Genomic DNA, 10,200 nt, shown 5'->3' on the forward strand with positions numbered 1-10,200 from the left:
CAAATGCTGTCACTTATGATATAAATGTATAAAATCGAATGGTGTCACAATACAGTAAAACAGATGAAGGCGAGCGCAGTAGACGCTTCCTATTCACACTGTTCAGCTACTATATTTTACAACAAATAAATGAATTATACGTGGCGGAAATTGTCCACAAAGTCCGCAGAAAGTGAGGGAGTTTATATTTGGCACTTTGAAGAGTTTTTCTTAGAACTGGGTTGACGTTTCACATGTGGAGGCAAACCGCAGAAAGTGAGGGAGAGGGAGAGGGATATTCAATGTTTAGCCGTATGAATGCAAATGGGCCGGATCAGATTTGAACGCTAACTTATTCTAAAGTCTCGCCTTTACCTTGTAGGCTACTATTCAAGATTTAAAAATAATTCAGTTATTGGCGTATGTACAATAGTCTTGGCTTTCCTTCTTACTTAGAGCGTTATTCTTATGTACCATAGTCTTTCTTTACAATCACGATGTTATTAGAGATTGGTGTTTAGTACGGCCTATGGTTAGTTCAACGCTTTCTTCAACAATTTCAAAGAGTTTCATGCATTTATGGTGGATTTGCAAATTTCGTATAGTAGTGTGGTGGGAATGGATCTATGGAACTTCCTTTTTATTTTATCCTTTTGCGGTCATAGCTCATTTTTCCATTGATGTAATTTTCATGTTTGTCTAACATTTAGAATTTCCTTACTTTCACATGGATAACCAAAATTAAAATAGGGTTTGTGATGTTTATCTGCTCCATTATTTATTTTTCAGCTTCACTTATTATGGTTCAATCTTTAATATTGATGGGTTGATTTTTCAATTGTTTATTCTTGAATGGTTTAATGAGGTTTGGGAAAAGGTTGGGGATTCATGTTACATTTTCAAGAATGATTCATAAAAGGCATTTTGTCATGTTTTTTAAACCCATGCCATACAAGAATGAGGGCTACAAAATAATTCTGGAAATGTCAATAACTCTATTTTTAGAGCAGTTAATTGGTCTCCTAACTTCTTGAATGGGGAATTTTTTTCTATTTCTATTCTGATATGGCTTGTTATTAAAGATATACTAGTTCAATTGAGGGATTTATTGTCCAAACTCCTTGCCCTGGTGAGTAAATTTCTCCAAGTAGCAGAAACTCTAAATATCATGCCACATAAGGATGAAAGGTTATTAGTCACTTTTTCTCATGGCATTGATATGACAAAGTAGATTGTTATTGAACTTGGAGGAAATATTCTAGCATAGAGAAATAACCTTTTGGGGGGCTCAAATTTATGCTTTCTCTACAAAAAATAGGGTCACCAAAAGAATAATGGCCCTATTTTAAACTAGAAGGCCTTTAAGAAACTCAATTTTTAGGGGCCTAAGGACAATATGGAAAATCCTATGAAAGACTCTATTGTTGCTATTTCAGAATATTTCCCTCATGTCAGTGTCAATTATAAAGAAAATGTAGGGACCAAAAACCCTAAATTTGATGTTGAAAGGGATGCAACTATGAAAGATATTTTGAAATATACTCCAAAAGATAATACTACCATCCCTAATTATTTGCCCAATACCAATACTGGACAACCAAATAATCACTAGGCATTAGCATTGGACAAGATTAGAGCTAAGGTGCATGAGGCCAAGAAGAAAAAAATTCAAGATTTTCTTGATCAAGTAGAATCAGAGGGAGTTGTAGTGTCTTTACCTAATAAGGGTTTCAAAGATAAATAGGATTTAAATCTTTCCATTCACAACCCTCCATACTCAAGTGAGGATGAAATATGAGAGTGATTGATAAGAATATATCCTCTATGGAGAAGAGAGAAGAGAAAAAAGAAGAGGAAGCACCTTAGTAGTGGTGAAAGTGAACATAAGAGCAAAAGGAACATAAAAGAGGATACAATACCCAAGTGTTTTGATAAATTTAGGAACAAAAAGGAAGTTTATTTCCAGATTTGACATTACCCATGCAAAGGGAGTTCCTAGATATGTATGTTCATTAATAATTTTGATATAGGGAGCTTAATTATGCTCTGTGGGTTGATATGAAATTGGTGTAAGTAAACTAATGTTATTTATACTTTAGGTAGGGATGGCAGGATGTATTGACATCTGTTGTGGATGTTATTTCTAATCATGTGGGTTTTTTGCCTTACGACAGTAGCTCAGAGCCTTTATTATCACATCAAATTTGACATTTGTGTGTCTTCACCTTGGCTTCCTCCTTTTCTTCCATTTTTTGAATTCTAGAGGATGAAAGTAGCTCTTTCTTGAGATGGTGGTTACTTTGATTTTATTCTAGGTATCTTGATGTAGCATGAGAGAATGATGGAGATTCATGTGGTTTCACGTATGGTTATGAGGATGCATTTCGTTGAATGGCCCATATGCAATGTATGCAATAAGTGGGATAATATTAGGATAATGTGGTGTACACCTTGCGTAATGTTTATAATATTTTATTTATTATTATATCTGTGGTACATCTTTTGGCACCTAGATGGATGTGTATCACTAGGAATAAACATTAGTACCCAATATTAAATGTGGGGTCAATGGTTTTGTGAACTCATGGTTTTGGTTCATATAATATGCTTTACCGATTGGTTGTATTTACATGTGAGGTTGATTCTATATAAGAAAGTGCATGTTTAGTTGTTAAGGTTGGTTGGGTGAGTGAGTTGTCATTATTGAGTCTTTATGAGGAGTGCATATGTCAAGCATGGCATGGGATGTGTGGATTCATACATGTACACATGGAGGATGTATTGAAGGACTTCATGTTTTAGAAGTATTCATTGTAACTCTATACGTGTTTTTTATTGCTCTATTGTTTAATAATAAGATGGAGTATAGATGCTTTTGGAGGCTAGGTTTTTTCCTCATTAGAATTTTCCTACAATTTATCTTGTGTTATCTTGTGGCTTGTGTATTTGATCTTAGCATAACAGTTATTATGTAAGCTTGTATGCATGTATTTCTCTCATGGGTTATGTAGGAAATTGATTAAATGAATTGGGTATTGAAACATTATTTCCTAACAACCTTTACTCAAAAGAAGGTGGATGAAAAAATGTACAGACAACTTGTTGGGAGTTGCTTATATCTACTACAACTAGACCAAATATTTCATATGTAATTAGGACTATATCCAGATACATTGTGGATCAACACATTGAACATTGGAAAGAAGCTAAAGGAAAATTTTAGTACATTAAAGGTACCTATCAACTTGAAATTGAATACAAATATGGAGGAAAGCCTACTCTAGTTGGGTGTATAGATTCTAATTGTGCAAGTTACATTGATGATAAAAATCAACCTCATGATACATTTTTCATCTTCGCTCAAAACCAATTTGTCAAAGCAATAAAATGAAAACAATAGTGTCAGTATAATATTCAAAGGTTGAATATATTGGTTCATCAAAGGCATCTCAAGAAGCATTACATCTTAAAAGACTACTTGAAGAAACCCAACATCCACAAGATTGTCCAACTATTATATTTTGTGATCGTAAAACACTATCAAGCTAGCAAAAAATCTTTTATATCATGCTTTGTCTAAACATATAGAAGGACATCATCACTTTGTTTTTGACTTGATATAAAGTCAAGTGGTGGAGAGACAATTTTTTGGAATGAAGTATCAAATTATTGACACATTTATGAAAGCGCTACCTATGATAAAATTTGTCAAACTTAGATACTATGTAGTTTTTCTTTTTAGAAGCTTTTTTAGCCATTCTATCATCTTCTAGAAATCTAAGTGAGGCCAATAAATTCAATGGTATCTTTGCCATTATTGAAGAAAGAAATAACAGCATGCAGTTTTGTAATATATAAATGGTGTCACTTAAGAATCAAACTGTTGTTCAGTTTTGTTACAAATGGTGTCACGTATGAAATAAATGTATAAAAACAAACGGTGTCACAATACAGTAAAAGGGCTATCATATTCTAGTTTCCATTAGACGAAAAGCTAAAGTAGAATGACGGCAAAATAAAACGTAAATGATAGGCAATGTTACAATATTGAACGGATTGTTGTTTACCAGGCGTGGTTCTTTTTGAAATTACAGGCCTGCCCGGAAGAAACGATTACAATTATAAATTATTGCGTTGATTAAATCGACTTTTTCCGTTCCTGTAATTGAGAGTTACATCTTTCACACAGGTAAAACAACCGCAAATAAAAATATATAAAATTGAACAGGCAAGTAATTTATTTGTTAACAAAGGAAAGTCCATTACAATAGTACAAGACGTGCTAAATATAAATTTATTTATAGCATAACAATACGATAATAGATAGACAAGCCCGGGCTTCTGCGTTATACCGATAACAACATCTACAAGTAAATAATTCATGGTATCCCGTCATCTTTCTCATCAGCACAACCAACATGTAGTAATACTACTATTGTTCATTACAATCTAAACAAGCTCTCCTTTACTTACAGTCTATATATTCTCCGCGGACTTTCTATCTGTAACAAGAACAAAAAGAAAACTTAGTTAATCACTCATTGAAGAGATGGAAATGTAAAATGAGTTTAAACGGAATTGTGACCTTACAATATGTCTAATAAATAGGATGAGGTGGAGGAGAGTTATGCATGGGAGGAGGATTGTATTGTCCATGCTTTGGTGGGGGGTTTATTACTGGCTTGGGAGGAGATTTCATCAAGGGAGGATAAGCTTCACCAGGGCCATTGAATATAGGGGACCCTGGCTTGTGATAGAGAGGAGCATTAGCAGGAGACAAGGGTAGGGGTATGTGGAAATATGGCGGCTTTGGAATAAGGGGAGAAGCGTGGGGCGATTGTGGGTTTGGAAATGTAGGAGGGTGAGCGTCTTTCATAGGAGGCTTCTTCTCCAATGGGGGCTTGTGAATTAAGGGAGAAGGGAAGTGTGGTTGTGGGCTTTGTAGTGGCGGTGGAAGGGTAGGAGGGTGAGCTCCTGGTAAAGGCTTTCCATTGTGGTGAGAGGGAGGCAATGCCCTTCCCGATGAACACACTGAGACAAATGCCAACAAGACGATAGGTAAAAGGGAATGATGAAGAGGCATCGCCATTATTGTTGGTGGTGAGATGGAATGGTGCGAGGCTTGAAGAGTATTTATACACAACCAGGTGAAGGCGAGCGCACTAGAAACTTCCAATTCACACTGCTCAACTACGAAGATGACAAATAAATCAAAAAGAAGACTGATGGTTATACGTGGCGTAAAAAACAGAAAAGTCAAGATTTGCGTGTCGGAGATTTCCACAAAGTCGACTTGTTTTCTACGCATCTACAAAAATTTAATGCGTTCATCAGGCATCAATTTCGGAGATGGAATAACATTTTGGCGATTCAGAAAGTCAAAACATTTTGGCACTTTGAAGCGTTTAGATGCGGCATTAGTGTCTCCGTTTTAGAAGGCGAAGGACCGCTCACATGTGAAGGCAAACCGCAGAAAGTGAGGGAGAGTGAGAGGGATATTCAACGTTTAGCCGTGTGAATACAAATGGGCCGGATCCGATTTGAACGCTACGTTGCTCTAAAGTCTTGCCTATAGTTGATTTTATGTTTTTGTTTAAGATAAGCGAGGAAAGGGTTCCAATTTATACAGATCGGTACCTAAAAACATTTAACTATAAAATAGGTTTGGAGAGCTAGCCTCCAAAAAAACAAGTCTTAATCAAATCATAGGAAAATAACGAAGCAGTTTGGAAAGAAAAAGGCAGCTAAAAAAAACAACAGAACACCTCTAGAACAAAGAACAGCCTATGAGATTACAGTCCTCTAGAACAAAGAACAGCCTATGAGATTACAGGGGCACTAGCCAGATTGCCCCAACTATCCAACATATATTTCAAATCCTCCTCCCACAGGAGCAGGTAGTTGTTCTTTTGTGCCTTTTTCCTACCAGCATCCTGTATTGCAGGGCCCTTTCTCTTCTTCTTCTCAATCTTCTTGTAGACAGTCAACCACAAACTTGTCTCACGACTGTGCATTTATAACATCAGTTCTATATATAAGTTCTTTTGTTTCACTTGAAGGTTCTTTATTTCTTTATATTTTGATATATCATGAACTAATATTTAATATCTATAAATACACTTATGCAGTTACTAGCATGTCATAATTGGACATGTTTTTCTATGTTAACCCTCAAAAATATATATCAATAATAAGACATATCAATCTTGTATCTTGCAAATGCTTTTATGGATGCTTTCACAAAACTTTATTCGTTTTAGTGCACCACTTGAAATGTGCAATGGAAATTTTATTTCAAGAGAAAGAGATTCTTTATTGTATTAGAATAAATGAATTAAATATCTTTAAACACAATGAAATAGCAACACAATGTGTGAGTTTGTATTTGATTGACCCTAACAGAAAAAGATAAATTTGGGAAAGAATTAAATTTGAATTTAAAAGTTTTATTTTTGTAGGGATGATTTTTTTTAACATGAACTTGTCTTCGTGTTTATAGAATTATCCCTCCCTAATTCAATTTTTTTTGGCTTTTATCCATACAATGTTTCAATTATTTATATTTCCTTGCATATTTGTAATCCCTTTGTAATGTTACCTCAATACTTTAAAACCACATTTTATTTCTTTTGGTAAAGTTTAAAAAGAATTTGCAACACTATAATTATTACAAAGTTACCATGGGACCCTGAAGCCATAAAGGAAATAGTTATTGCTAGGTTTTTAAACGTTTCACATATTTCAATAATTATATTGTAAATTTATTCTTTAAAGTTAAAATTATACAACTTTTACAATCAAAAAATTTTGGGCTTCACTTAAATATTTTTAAGAGCTACAATTTTACTCCTAAACTGGAAAAATGCACATACCCCAAGGATAACATTTTTTATTCACATAGATGGAAACAAATTATGAAAGTGGTAACACATTCCTCATTTTCATCACTTATTTTTTGGCATTTTTCTATACCCAATCATTTATTTAGGTGTTACCAACTCACAAATCTCACTAGTTACATGTGATGATTAACTTGCCAAAAAAAAAGACTACACCATACACCTTAGAGCTTGGACACTTAAGAGACCAATTCACCCAAATTCAAGTCTAACTCTCATGCCTAACCTAAATCATTTTTTTACAATATCTCCCTATTTTATTATACTTTACTATTTACTTATGATTTCATCTATTACATTTTTTTTTTATGATTTATTGTTTGAATAAAAGAATCATTTAAGTTGTACCAAATATAGCTATATATAAAAACTTGAAATAATACACTCCTCTTTGTTTTTTGAATTTTTGAGTACACTTGTAAGCTCTTTGTATTGCAAATTTATAACCAAATTTTATTTAATCTCGTTAGATTTCCATAATCCATTAGTCTAATTTTGTATAATGCTTTTGGATTTGATTGTGTGAGTTTTTTTGCATCAACTTTTTGGATCTCACACTGTGATCTGTCATTAGGATGATAGTAGAGAGCACCAAGAGAAAATAGATAATATTGCAGGCTTGGCCACAATAAAAAGAATGAGAATGGTGGGGAGAGGTAGAGAGAGGGTATGAGTGTAGGACAAGTGGCAGCTTAGGATAGGTAAATTAAAATATTAAAAAAGTAAAAACAAAACTGGACACCAACAAGTTAAAAAAACACCAATGAACAATACAATATAAAATTAATAAGAGACACCAAGTAACAAAATATGAAACCAAAACAAAGAGACCTAAAAAATAGACCAGATAAAAATAACAATAAAAATACAATTAAAAATGAAAATAAAAGATAAATGAATCAAATAACTAAAATTGTTGGCAATTGACACTCATCCGGTTTAGTTGTTTTGTCATTGATGGCAAGACACATCATTTTGGGTTGCACACTTAACTGGTACTCACCAGTATTCATGATTCGGCAACCGGCATTCAGGGAAACCAGCAAACTAGGAACTAGTATATGAGGCCAACATAGGAGATTGATCCGGCAGGTTTACACGGTAGCAATCAGCGGCATCAGACACAAAGTTTAATGTATTTATTTTTGTCTAGGCCGACATGTAAATAACTTGTAATATCATTGTAAGCCGACATAAGACATTTATGTTTGTGATTGGGAAGGGTATTTAAGTCAGTCCAGTTAGGTTATTTTGGAGACATACATAGATAGATGGAATGCATAGTGATGTGATATTGTGCAAGCGATGTTGATCGCCTGAATGGGAATATAATATTCTATAGTCAATCTTGGTTATTGGTTTAGAGGTTTGTGATGCGAAGTAAGTTACCGGTAAGGGAGGACACAGTGAAAACTGACATAGGTAGTGCTTGAACCGAAACTCATCCAACATAGTAGATGCAATCTCTGAGTTCAGAATTTTGTTTGTAACTCCATATTTGGTGTTTGTAGTCAGTGAGACTCCTTTTTTAATGAGAAATACCCTCTAGGCTGTTGGCCTTTTTGCATGTGCAAGCCCCTATTGCACTATTTATTCATTTGGCCAGTGGATAGATATTGTGGGTCACCAATCCCACCATTGTTTTTTCTCTTTGAGGTTTTCCATGTATAAATCTCTATGTTATGGTGTATGTTCTTGTGGTCATTTCATTTCTTCTTATTGTTATATTCTTTTATGGTTACCGGTTACTGAAATACTTTGTTAATAAGGTTAAAATTGATCTCATCAATAGAACGTCGATTCACCCCCCCCTCTCAGTGTTCGTGGATTCCAACAATTGGTATCAGAGCCTGGTGCCTTGGACTAATTCTAACATCTTAAGGAAGATCTTGAATCTATAATCCATGGAGATGAGTATAGAAAAACATCTTGAAGTAGCACTTGAAGACTATGATGCTGAAAGAATGAAGAACTTGAAGTTGCAAGATGAGTTGAACTCTGCAAAGGAATTCATCCTTATCCTACAAGAGAGGTTGTCATCTGCTCAAGCTAAAAGGAAGGAACTTTTACAAAATTAGGATGATGAAGAAAAGAATGCGCTTAAAGAACAATGTTAGAAGATGAGTTAGGAGAATAGTGTCATGAAGAATAAAATGCAATCCGTAACTATGAGAATGTCCAACAAGATTGAAGACCGGAAGAAGAATGCAAAAAATATTGGCAAATCTCTGAAGGATAGATCTGAGGAATGCATTAGGCTGGCACATGAGAATGATATATTGAGAACTAAGTTAGTGCAATCCCAGAATAATGAGTAGGAGTTGGAAAGGTTGATAATAGTCCTAAGGGGAGATCTGGATACTGCAAATGATTACAAAGACAAGTTTAAGGATAGGTTTGCAAAGCTTGATGAGATATTCAAGGATCAAAGGTGCAAGAGAGACACTAGAGGTCTTGGATTTTAGCATGGAGAAAGCTCTGGTACTGCAAATGAATTTGAAGAAACCGATCAGAAGGAGAATCCACCTGTCAACCACAACCAGAAATCATCGGTAAGGAAACCCAATGAACATAAATTCAATGGTAGATGCTTTATTTACAATAAATTTGATCATATGGGAAGACATTGCAAAAATAGAGCAAATCGAGATAATAATGCAGTTCCCGGTCAATGTTCAAATTGTAATAAGTATGGTCATAGGACAAAAGATTGTAAAATGAATGTGAAATTTCATGCATGTGGAAAGTTTGGACTTATAGCTAATCAATGCAGGTCAAGGAATGATCAAGGATACAGTAAAGAAATTCAGAAAAATAATGTCACCTGCTATGCATGCAACAAATAGGATATATTGCTAAATTATGTAGAAGCAAGAACAATTTGGTAGGAAATGATGAGAAAGGAAAATAGAAGGTTGATGATATCTGAAAGGAGCATGAGAAGAAATGGGTTAGGAAATCTAAAGATCAACTAGCAGAGACAAACAACCCGGTTACTCAACCGACAGAGCAGAGTGTTACTGCACCGACAGGAAACTCATTCAGTAACTAAGGCACTAGCCTTAGGGGGAGGCAAATTAATGATAGATCTTGCATCAACCCTGGTAGCAGTCTAAAAGCTTGTTTCAGATCTTGGAGAAGTCAGTTTGAAGGTTTTTCGGTACTGATATTATGGATTTTGAATCTGGTATGATAGGTCGCCACACATTTATGTCAATGTGAAATTAGAGTTTTCACATAATAAAAAAGGAAATGTTGGTTCATTTCTGATCTCACAGCATTCAGAGCAAAGCAGAGTAAGTTTAAGGTGATTCTAGGCGAT

This window comes from Cryptomeria japonica, chromosome 4, assembly GCF_030272615.1.
Source record: "Cryptomeria japonica chromosome 4, Sugi_1.0, whole genome shotgun sequence".
NCBI lineage: Eukaryota > Viridiplantae > Streptophyta > Pinopsida > Cupressales > Cupressaceae > Cryptomeria > Cryptomeria japonica.